Below are 12,691 nucleotides of genomic sequence, written 5' to 3' on the forward strand. Positions count from 1 at the left end.
TTGAGCTCGACCCAACATCTTGTTGGGTCAAGCACGTTTATTGCTTGACCAATTTCTTATCAGGGTGAAATCAATTTATGTAGGGCTTTTCAGCAAGGCTTTTCACAAGAGGAAACCATCTTGTTCTGAGCTGGTGAAGATGTTGATCACGGTGTCATTTAAGAACAGTTTCAAGAATTATACTCACCTTTCTGAAAGCAGTTGCTGTTGTCATTGTTTAGCAATATCAACTCTGACCGGCTGTTTCCATAGTAGAAGCTATCCCAGTTGTGGTTACCCGTTTTCTGGAGATATGTTTAAGGCTGTCATTTCCTCATTGAAAAGTTAAGGCAGATTTGGAGAGGGTTCGCTTGCTACGACATTTAAATACTTTGTACAATTACTCCGAAGCTCTATTCTATGTTTTTCCCCCTAATTCCTCTTCTCATATAGAGGAAGTAAATTTAAAATTAAAGTTATTAAAAATTAATGAAGGGAAGTATATTTTCCCGTATTTTTAGCAAATAAATCTATTAATGGAGTAAATCTATCAACAAAGAAAAATCAGTCTAATATAATATTCCACAATGTATTTTTAGAAATAGCAATGTTTAAAGTCAAATGTTCTGCTAGAAGAGTTTACTTCAGATTTGAAAATATTAATGCAGCTGGGTAAAATCTAAAGGATTGTCTAAATATAGACATTGATCTGTACGATTAAGTGATTAAACAATAAATGAAAGATGCTCTCCAGCAAGGATATCCCCTAATATTTTGCTATTTGTCTTAAAACGTGCAACGCATTATAATGTAGTGTGATAATGCTTAGTTTAGACACAAAGCCAGGAAGAGAGGAAAGTAACCACAAATTTTATGACTTTGTGCAAGGCGTAAGAAATGGCTTAATGAACTGATCTCAAGTAATGAAATGAAATAAAGACAACAAAAAGATCAGCTGATAACACGAGCGTTTCAAGACACATTGGATTCGTAGAATCGTTAGAATAACGTATAACATGCTTTGCAACATTTAGGCCCCTTTAAGTCCTAAGCACTAGGATCAATTTTGCCTTACATCTTTCTGAGAGATGCAGTATTGCAATGTAGCAATGTTCCAATGTTAGAAATCGATTGTAAGTGCGTTGGCGAGTAGATTGACGTAAGTGGTTGTCGTGGTTAGATAGCAATTAAATAAAGCAGGCGAGACGAGGATGGCATACGAGGAACAGTTGATTTCAGATGGAAACCGGTAACGAATATATTTGAATGATCTGGCAGCTTCCCTTGAAAACAGAGTGAATACTTAGGATATAATGTGATTATGCTTACTACTAAAGAGTAAATAATGTAGAATTAAAAGCTCAAATATTGGAAACTCAAGGCTGTAATTAAACTTTAGAATTGATAAAAGTGTTGTAGCTATGAATCAAATTGGAAGAGAATGACTCTAGTAGAATGAATAAGGATTTCCTAGATCTTCGTTACTTTGATATATAAATGTTAATAATGAAGTTATTAGTGAATGACAGGCAGAAAAGTATGCTTTGATGTTCTCTTAGAGCTGCAAAGTAATTAATGTCCTCTTTAAAGTATAAGACAGCTTGTAGGTGTTAATAAGCCAGTAATCTGTTTAAAATAGCTGATTGGAACATAACGGAATTTCTTAAAATTCGCTAATGTTATAAAGAGGAGTTTAGTGGTGTTTGTTAAGGTATTTTAATAATGTTTTAGATATATATAACCAAATTGAAAGACAAAAATAATCTTATCACAATAAACAATCATCAGAAATATCAGTCTGCAATAATGAAACAATATCCTTGTACATGAGAATATGCTAATGCTTGAAGATAAGCTAAGGATTATTATAGATCAATAATAAATTCAAAACTGTAATCTATTATTGTTTTTGGTCTTTGTGTTATCTGGTCATTTTCAGTCATCTATTAGATAATACTTTTGTTTAAAATATGAGATGATACCAGAGATCAGAAAAAAAATTATTTATTGATCTTGTCTGATATTGATTAATATCGTGCTGCAACCGAAGCACTAAAGAAACATTATGTCGGGGTAGTTACTTGGACCTTTTGCGACTGGCGTAAGTGTGACACGGTGCATATTGCTAAGAGGTTTCTAGATTCGCCCGCTCTCATAGATACAGACATTATGTAGCAAAGCGTGAGATGAAACATATGTGCTTAATTGGCTGGACTGATGTACTCAATCAGTACGAGGTGATCGATTTCACAGAGGTAGTCGGTGATGTTGTCTTTCTATCTGGGATCGGATAATCGATCAGATTAAATGGATTCTAGTTCAATGTGGCAAAGTTGACATATTCGATTAAAAACGGATAATCGAGCCAGTAGATACATGCAGTGATAAAGTATTGTTGCTATTATGTGAATACATTTGACCAGTTGTTGATCAGATTGATTGATTGATTTTATTAAAATGTCTCTCATTAAATTCTATGTGCGGAACGATGAAGAATGAGTTCAAACCTCCTTTAGCCACCAGAATTCTCAAGATAATGTTAAATCAAATACTATTTGACATTTACCTGGAAGATTATATTAAATAAAAAAGTTATAATTTGTGTGATTTCTAACAGAGGAAATAACTGTCTTAGAAAATAATGAAAAAGAACCAAAAAAAAAAAACAAAAAAAAAACGTATGATATACCAGAGGAACAGATAATATAATTATTCATAACTGTCTTGAACGATGACTGACTTATTTGCAAAAGATATTAATTTCACAAGCACATTGTCACATTTGTAGTGAATTGACACTACGGTCTCTGTCACACAATCGTCTTGTACTAATATTGATACAAACCAATGAGAGCCAATACAAGCCGATGAGAGTCCCTCTATGTTGTCACTCGATCCATTAGAAATAATAACCAAATCTCCCTCAAATCACATGTTACCGTTTTAAACAAATATTAAAAAGCACATTGGTTAATGATATTCCAGATACATACATTGTTGACTTGTGAAGTTATGTCGAACAGCTGTTGTTGCGTGTAGGATGAATCTGATTAGTCTATTGTGAGGATCGCCTCACTTCCCGCCTTTCACAAGGTGGGGGTTAAACAGTGTTCCTCTGTCTCGTGGCCGAGGCGAAAGAGGTTGTGTAGGGAACGAGGCTAAAAGAATTGCGGACAGATACCTTTGCCTTTGGTGAAAATCTCATCGGCTTTTTTAAAGTTCGACTGAGAAAGCAAAGAGTGAAGTGTTCTGCTACAGTAAATTTGTCAAAAAGGGGTGGGTATCTATGGCAAAAATGGCCAGGCTAAACGTTATTATTCTAAGTATGTGCCTGCAGACTGGAAAACAGCGGTTGGACAAGAGCTTGTGTCCTTGGTGGGCAGTGTAATCTGTAGTGTATTTCTTATTTCTTTATTGCCCACAAGGGACTAAACATAGAGGGGACAAACAAGGTATTAAGTCGATTATATCGACCCCAGTGCGTAACTGGTACTTAATTTATCGACCCCGAAAGGATGAAAGGCAAAGTCGACCTCGGTGGAATTTGAAATCAGAACGTAACGGCTGACGAAATACAGCTAAGCATTTCGCCCGACGCGTAAACGATTCTGCCAGCTCACCGCCTTCCCGTGGTGTATTTCTGATTGGCCTTAATTGGAGGCTTTCTCTATCGGGAGGACTGTATCATTCGTGTATTATTTTGTATCTATGTATACTTTTTATTCTATCTCTTAGCTTCTCTCCCTTTTCCTCTAATTTTTTATGTAATCCCTCCTTCACAAATTGTAAACTATCCTTGTAATATCCCCTCTTCAGACGCACTTTTGACAAATAAATTATTATTATTATTATTATTATTATTATTATTATTATTATTATTATTATTATCATTATTCAGTAGTTTTATTTTTATAACGTGCTTTCACTTCACTACCGAGCGCAGCTCTGTGCGCCTTGGGTATGTGCTGTTGTTTGCTGTGGTGCTCTTATGTTTACTGTATTGAAAGTGTTTTGCGTAGAATGTGTGCAGTACCCAGTAGTGCAATTTTCTGTATGTTATATATATTTGTAAGTCCTGGTGTTTTTGTTATGTATTTGTCTGAATATTTTTTTTATTATACCTAAGGCACCTACTATGATAGGAATTGTTTCTGTTTTTAGATTCCACATTCGAGTTATCTCTATTTCCAGGTCTTTGTATTTTGAAAGTTTTTCCATTTCTTTTAGAGAAACGTTGTCATCTGCTGGTATTGATACATCAATTAGAAAGCATTTTTTTTCTTCATGATCTTTGACAACTATATCTGGTCTATTTGCCTTAATTTCTCTATCTGTGTGTATTGGCATATCCCAGAGTATGGTTGCTTTCTCGTTTTCTGTGACCTTTTCTGGCGTGTGTTTATACCATCTTTTTTCTGTTGCTATTCCATAATGTTGGCATAGCTTCCAGTGTATATAGGTCCCAGCTCTGTCGTGTCTGTGAATATATTCCTTCTTAGCCAGGACTGGGCAGCCAGAGATAATATGATTTATTGTTTCTTGTCGATCTCCACATATTCTACAGTTACTTGTTATATTTCTTTTCATTATGTGTTTTTGGTAATTTCTGGTGGGGAGGCTTTGGTCTTGTGCAGCAATTAAAAATCCTTTATTATTATTATTATTATTATTATTATTATTATTATTATTAAGGCGGCGTGCTGGCAGAATCATTAACATACCGGGCAAAATTCTTTGCGGCATTTTGTCCGTCTTCAAGTTCCGAGTTCAAATTCCACCGGGGTCGACGTTGCCTTTCATCCTTTCGGGGATAAATAATTTAAGTACCAGTGAAACACTGGTGTCGATGCAATCGACTAGTTCCCTCCTCCCAAATTTCAGGCCTTGTGCCTATAGTGGAAATGATTATTATTATTATTATTATTATTATTATTATTATTATTATTAAGGTGGCGAGTTGGCACAATCGTTAGCACAATCGTAAGCGGCACATAGAACGTCGCTATGTTCTGAGTTCAAATTCCGCTGAGGCCAACTTTGCCTTTCATCCTTTGAGGGTCGATAAAAAAAGTATCAGTTGAACAAACACTGGAGTCGATATAAGTGACTCATCCCCTCGCCCCAAATTGTTGGCAAAATTTGAAACCATCATTATCATTATTATTTTCTCTTTATCACAGGTTTTGTTGGAGCTCCTGGAGTCTTACATGCGTAGCGGGCTTACTACCTGCAGCCTGCGGTACCATACTAGTCGTTCTTTTCAACTATCTAATACTTTCCTGATTATTCTGGCCGTGCCAAGGAGGCACAACTTTTGTAAGAGTCCTACTGGGCACTCTATTCCAATTTCCTTCATATTCCTCTTGATGCCTTCTGATACTGTTCCCAAGGACACAACAATAACTGGCACTATTTTCCCCTTCTTCATTTTCCATAGCCAGGCTATTTCGTACTTAAGAGGGTTCTATCTATCTATCTATCTATCTTTTCGCCTTCCCTTTTGACTATTCGTGGGCCAAAGGGGCATGCAACGTCAACTATATAGCATATGTGGTGCACCTTGTTCACCACCACTAGGTCCGGTCTGTTATGCTCTAGCACCTGATTTGTTTAGATCTGGAAATCCCAGAGGATTTTTCTAGTCTCCGACTCCGCCATTCTCTACGGTTTGTGCTCATACCACGTCTTGCCTCTCTCTAGCCCCCACTTTTCGCAGTTTCCAATGTAGCACTTTCGCTATCTGGGCGTATCGCCACAACTTGTAGCGGTTTTGGGCAAGCCTAGGGCATTCGTTCGTGATATGGGCAATGGTTTCATCCACTCTATCGCAGATGCGGCACAGCGGAAACACTTGCTCATTCCTCAGGTTGACCCTCCAGTTCGTGGTCAGAGCTTGGTCCTGCGCTGCCAGTGTAATGCTCTCGATCTGTTTTTTTTTTTAGGGTTCCTTTCATTAGCCAATCCCACCTATATATTTATTATTATTATTAATGTGGTGAGTTGACAGGATCGTTAGCACGCTGGACCAATGCTTAACGGAACTTTATGTTCTAAAATCAAATATTACCGAGGTCAACATTGCCTCTCATTCTTTTGATGTCGATAAAGTACCAGTCAAGTACTGGAGGTCGAAGCAATCTACTAGTCTCCTCTCTAAAAGTGCTGGCTCTGTGCTAAATATTGGAACAATTTTTATTATTACTATGTTTATATATTTTACTATTTAGAAAAAATTCAATTTCCATTATTGTTATAAACATTTCGTTGCCATCTTCTAACTGGAAATGATTAAGTTAGATTGAAGGTTTCAATATATTACAATGTTGATATATTTTCACAGGTTACGCTTCGAAGGGAATAAATAAGTGAAATATGTTTACAATTGGGGACAAAAAAAAGAGGGATCTTTTCCCTTTGAACGGCACATTGAGAAATTAATTTTTTGTAACTAAACACTTTCAAACTTCGGACACTGGTAGAATGTGTCATATAAAACATCTTTTACTCTTAGAAACCCTGCCCCTAACCTAACCCTATAACCCTAACCCTAACTCTAAAACCCTATCCCCAACCCTAAAATCCTAACCCTGACCCTAAAACCCGAACCTAACCCTAAAACCCTAACCCTAAGTCTAAAACCCGAACCCTAACCCTAACTCTAAAACCCTATCCCTAACCTTAAAACTCTAAAGCTAAAATCAGTACAAACGCACGAACGATGTCATAAATAACAGTGACAAACGAAATATACACCGCCGGAAGTTGTTGTTGACAAACAACAGCAGTAATTTTATTCAGCTGAATACACGTCATTGATTGGTTGAAATTACCGAAATACCACGACTTTAACACGAAATAACTTTGAAAATATAAACTTTTCTCAACATGACAAAGAGTAAAAGATGTTTTATATGACACATTCTACCAGTGTCCGAAGTCTGAAAGTGTTTAGTTACAAAAAATTAATTTCTCGATGTGCTTTTCAAAGGGAAAAAATCCAAAAAGAGTTTTCAGAACAAAAATAGTGAAAATTTCATTTAGCTTTTTTAAAATACAGATGATAATTAGAACTAATTTTTAAAAATATTTTAAATTTCTCATTAGGAGAGGCACTAAGCTACATAAACTTGATTAAATAATAGTCCAGTAGTATGCGACGAGTAGCGATGCCTCTTATATTTCTGGTTTTTTTAAAAATTATTTTTCAATTTTACACAATTCAACATCGAGTCACCATACTTTCGTCACACACGATGGCACTTTACTTTCCACCCTTTTTTATCATGAAATGCTTTTGTTCATTCACAATTGCTTATTCTAGTAAGCCATTTCAGGGTTATCTCTCTTGTGGTACACAGTGCTAATTTGAAATGATCGAAATGTTTATCTTAATTTCATTTTCTATAAAATATTTTCTTTGCGAAAGGAAACACTTTCTTTTTTTTACTTTTGAAAAGGTAAACAGTTTTACTTTATTGGGGCATCAGATAGCAAGTCAGCAACAAAAGTATTCTAGTTGCTTGCAGTCTTTATTTAATTTTATTATCATTTTACATTTAAATGTGGTGCGCTGGCAAAATCGTTAGCACGCCGGGCAAAATGCTTAGCGGTACTTCGTCAGTCTTCACGTTCTAAGTTCAAATTCCACCGAGGTCAACTTTGCTTTTCAGGCTCGATAAATTAAGTACCAGGGAAACACTGGAGTCGATGTAATCAACTAGTCCCCTCACCCCGAAATTTCAAGCCTTATGCCTTTAGTAGAAAGGATTATCTTACATTTCGCACTACAAATTTTATTCTTCCTTCACATTTAACCCTTTGCCTATTCTGTGTATCATATATGATACAAAGGACATAATTCCTAGGCGTCCATGCATCATGTAGAATACACATTCCAATTTTTTTTCCATAACCTCAGCACAAATTTTTGCTCTTCAAATCATATTCTCGCTTTATATTATCCCTTTACACTTCCGTTAATTTTATTCTTCAGTTTACATTTAAACAACCTTCATTATGGAACGAAATCGAAAACTTGAAGCAACAAGTGAAAGAATGAAACGATACAGGCAAAGGATGGGGAAATGAAGGAAATAAAAGTACATAAAACCAACGGTTACGAGCCAGCGTGGCTGATCACGAATATGAAGTACACGTATGGTGTCAAAGAAAAAGTCAACAGATACAAAGAGAGAACACAGATGGTGAACAGTTGAACTGGTTATATATGCGACAAGAGAAAAAAAAAGAGAGGGAAAGAGTACAAAAATTCAAGGAGCATTCTAGTGTCCAAGAAGTGGAGAAATCAAAGTACAAGGATCTTGAAATTGATATAAGTCGGATGAGGAACAAAATCAATATTAATGATAATTTAAGCTATTATGAAAATGAAAACAGTTTAACCGAAGCATGTGATGTGCTATGATAAAATGAGAAGGAATGAGCAAAAATGCATTAACTATACCAGGGCTTGTAATATTACTCAGTTACATAAAGTCCACAAGACAGTCCTGCTAAACATGGCCTGCATTCTACGCAAGAAACGTTCAATTCCTGACTCAGCTTAAACAGTACAATATCAGGAGACAATACAAAGCCTATATACACTAACTATCCAAAGACATATCAGAGCTCACACTACTCATATTCTACAGAATAACCACCACAACACATTCTCTATACGGCGGGGTGTTGAAAAGTTCCGGGCTTTAAGGGTGTGGTGATAGGCCTGGCTAGAGGCCCTACCTTCCGAGTTCTTTTTAAGGGCTTGGAAAAACTGAAGGACTGCTGAAATAAGTGTGTGAATCTGAGAGGGGAATATGTTGAATAAAATCATAATTAACTGATCCTCCTGTATTTTCGCGTTCCCAAAGCCAGGGACCTTTCAGCATCCCCTCGTATAATTACCGTTCAATATTATAACTCAAAACATATTAGATACTGGACACAACAGCAAATATTTACTCTATCATCCGACATTTAAACAACACCACCCGCACAGCATATACGGTACGAAACATTAACGCCACCAAACAAGATAATACAATCCACATTGCACTACATTACTCTATACAACACATGAAACACTAAAATAACAAACAAAACACAAACAAACATAATTAGATAAAACTACATTCACAACAGACAATGATGCACATATGTCAGGACAATGGTGGGGAACTTGGTGAGGGGTGGAAACACGCATAAAACCGCTGAAATTTGGTTTTAACCTTTTAGCATTCACAGTACTCTATCAAATGCAATGCTTTTTATTCACATAGTTTTGAATTAATCATGAACTATCTCATGGCTTCGAGATTTTGATGATGTAACTGTTTATTTTTAAAATGACATTGTAGAGTATGTGAGAGAGGCCAGACCTAGTCTGGTTCAACACAAAACAAGAAGAATATTTGGGTCAGATATGACATTTTTAAATGCTAAAGGGTTAAATAATTGTTTCTAATTCAAGGGCAATAGTTTTGAGGGAAATTTGTTAGTAAGTTACACTGACACCAGTAGTTGGCTGCTACTTTGTTTTACCGAGTCCGGAAAGAGGAAAAATAAACTTGACCTTGGTGAAATTTGAATTCAGAAGGTTAAAATCTGGAACGAATGCCTCAGGACGTTTTCTCTGTCACACTAATAAATTTGCAAATCCACCGCCCTTAAAAATGGTTTCAAAATAGGCATCAGTCAATTACATCGACCCTGGTGCTCAACTAGTACTTATCTTATCGACCCCGAAAAATTATTAAGCAAAGTCGACTTCAGCTAAGAACGTAAAGAGACGGAAGAAATGCCACTATGCATTTTATGCGTATCACAAACGATTCTGCTAGCTTACCGCCTTCACTGGGTACCTTATTTTATCGACATAAGAGGGATAAAGGCAAAGTGGATGTAGTAGGGATTTGAACTCAAAATGTAAAGACCTGGAATAAATGCTGCAAGACGATTCTTTCCCGACGCTCTAACGATTATACCAATTATATTTGTAATAATAGTTTCTAATTTAGATACAAGGACAGAAATTCGGAGGGGATGGGTAGTCGATATCATAATCTCCAGTACATGTCTAGTACTTTACTTTATTTACTCCGAAAGGATGAAAAGCAAACATTACGTTAGCACGATTTGAAGTCAGAACCTAAAGAACTTCAAACATTTTGTCCGATGTCATAACGATTCTACCAATCTATAAGCAAATTTGTGGGAAGGGGATAATCAATGCCATCGACCTCAGTATTTGACTAGTACTCAATTTCATTGATGCAAGATAGATGAAAGGTATCAATAGGATTTGAAATCAGAGGTGGAACAAGTAGCACAGAGCATTTTTTCCGATGCTCTATCGATTCTGTCAATCCACCAGTAATAATAATTATTTCTAATTTTGGCATATGACCCATAATTTTAGTACTTTACGGGTACTTCATATTATCGACCCCTGAAAGGATGAAAGACAAAGTCATCTTCAGTGGTTGGTCTCAAATTTTGGTACAAAGTCAATAACTTTTAGTCGAGAGATTTAGTCAGTTAGATGAACCCCAGTACTTATTTTATCGACACTGAAAGAATAAAAGACAAAGTTGACCTCGGCGGTATTTGGATTAAGAATGTAAAGAGCATATTGTCCGACGCGCTAACAATTCCGCCAGTTTACCACCTTAATAATCCTTTCTGAGATTTTGTGGGAGAGGGCTGGTCAGTTACATCGACACCAATGCTTAACTGGTACTTATTCTATCAACTCCAATAGGGATGAAAAGCAAAGTCGACTTTGGTTGAATTTAAGCTCAGAACGTAAAACCAGAAGACACGCCGTTAAGCATTTTTTGTCCGGCGTGCTAACTATTCTGTCGGCTCGCCGCCTTAGTTTACCACCTTGATAATAACAACGATAACAGCAATAATTTCTGATATAAGCACAAGACCACACACATTCAGGTCAAGATCAATTGATAATATCGACTTTGATACAAGACTGGCACCTATTTGATTCACTTGAGGAGAAATCTACCAAATACTGTTAATAAATATTAGCAACACTGAAATATAGACAAATAAAATAGTTTACCTACCTATTAATACATTGGAGTATAAACACAGTTCATCTGACCACAACGTTAGACTGCACTTAATATCTCAGTTCCACTGAAGATATGCTGTGTAAATGGAAGGAATTGGATTTTAAAAAGAAAGTGGGGGAAAATACGACTCACATTATTTTGATTTTGCTAGGCAATTAAATCATAGGGAGAACATTTTTAGATAAGAAGAGACAGAGAGAAATCAACCAATAAGATGCAGCAGTAGTAGTAGTGATGATGGATATAATAACTTGGTGATGTAGTGATTGTTGCAGAGAGGTGGAACGGACATAAACTACTCTATTAGCATTGTCGGTGCCATTCTCCCCAAAACAACAACAACAAGTAATAGTAGTAGTAGTAGTGGTGGTGGTAGTGCTGTAGGTCTGCTGGGTGATTCATTGCACTGACAAAGAATAGAAAGTGAACCATGAAATAATTCTTTTTAGCTACAAATCAGCTAGCTTACTGAACGCTTCTATTGGTGCAATAATAATAATAATTTTTTTTATATATATCAATCCCAAACTATAGACAGCTGCTATTGTAACGTTTGAAGTTTCAAACTGCAAAGATGCTAGACACAATCCTGTTATATAATTTATTTCTCCTTTTTTCTATTCTTTTTTTATATTTTTACAAAATTAAGAAAGGAAAAGCATGTGTCAAAATAAGGAGCAAAAGAAAAGAAAAAGAGTCATCTTTGATGAATTGTCGTCATTTTATACATGGTTGGAGACACCTTTTCACTGACATTCACTTTGTGTTATGCTAAATTGTTTTGAAATATAACAGAGCTTCTATAAATCTTTTTTTTTATTCTCTTATTTACCTGTTTGGTTTGCCGGTTTTCTTTATGTTTTGGAAGCTCGACAATTTGTTTTCGGAAAATCGTTATATTTAAACCATTGGAATACGGAGGTGGGATCTTTAAGTGTTTTCGTTCAATTGACTCTAAACGGTGACGACACGTTTAAGCCTACACCCTAATTTTTCGCTCTCAACACATCCAGACTGCTTTTCAGAACAGTCACCCAGACTATTAAACTCTCGTATTTTTGCTTTAAACAGGTTTTATAGTCTCAAATGAAAATGGAAGTTTAAATGCTTGTTCGTGTTTTTTTTTTTCTCCAAGCGGAAAAAAATTTAAAGTGACTAGGAAAAATACATTTTCGTCGTCAACTTACAAACTGAAATCAACGTCAGTTGAAACAAATCTTCAACTAAAAAAGCTCTGTTGTTAAATCATCATGTTTTATCAACAGTTGCGTATTTCACTCGACAGAACTGAAAAAAAAAAGTATATTAATGACAAGGGCAGCGGAAGCAATAAGAAAATGAATCAATGAATAAACGATAAAAGAAAAAGAGATAAAAAATATGGGAATTTGTTGAAAAAGTAGACAATTCCTGCTAACATGTCACCAAAGACATGGTCTGTCCCTACATTGTGTCACACTGAATTACTAAGCTTCTACGAAAGAGACAAACTAGTTGAAAAGGGACCGTCAGTTTAGATAACCAGTTTACTAGAAACAGCCGCTAAATAACCTCGAAAGGACACTCTGGAATAATGTACTCGTAGATATACTATGTCTAGAAAAGAAAAGCAGGAGGGT

General features: G+C 35.9%; 1 protein-coding gene across 4 annotated transcripts in view; it reads right to left on the reverse strand.

Annotated features, from left to right (window-relative positions):
- The window catches only part of LOC106868437 (retinoic acid receptor RXR), a 584,509-nt gene extending 573,019 nt beyond the window's left edge, over positions 1-11,490 (reverse strand). For 2 of the 4 annotated variants that reach the window (XM_089361057.1, XM_089360923.1), the window contains exon 1: positions 11,064-11,283. The gene's annotated coding sequence lies outside the window, so the exon portion shown is untranslated. Of the gene's footprint in view, positions 1-11,063 lie in introns of all 4 variants that reach the window. The other 2 variants (XM_089360965.1, XM_089360953.1) reach the window with 2 other exon arrangements.
- Positions 11,491-12,691: the final 1,201 nt, after the last annotated feature.

This window comes from Octopus bimaculoides, chromosome 1 (genome assembly GCF_046866305.1).
Source record: "Octopus bimaculoides isolate indiv1 chromosome 1, ASM4686630v1, whole genome shotgun sequence".
Classification (NCBI taxonomy): Eukaryota; Metazoa; Mollusca; class Cephalopoda; order Octopoda; family Octopodidae; genus Octopus; species Octopus bimaculoides.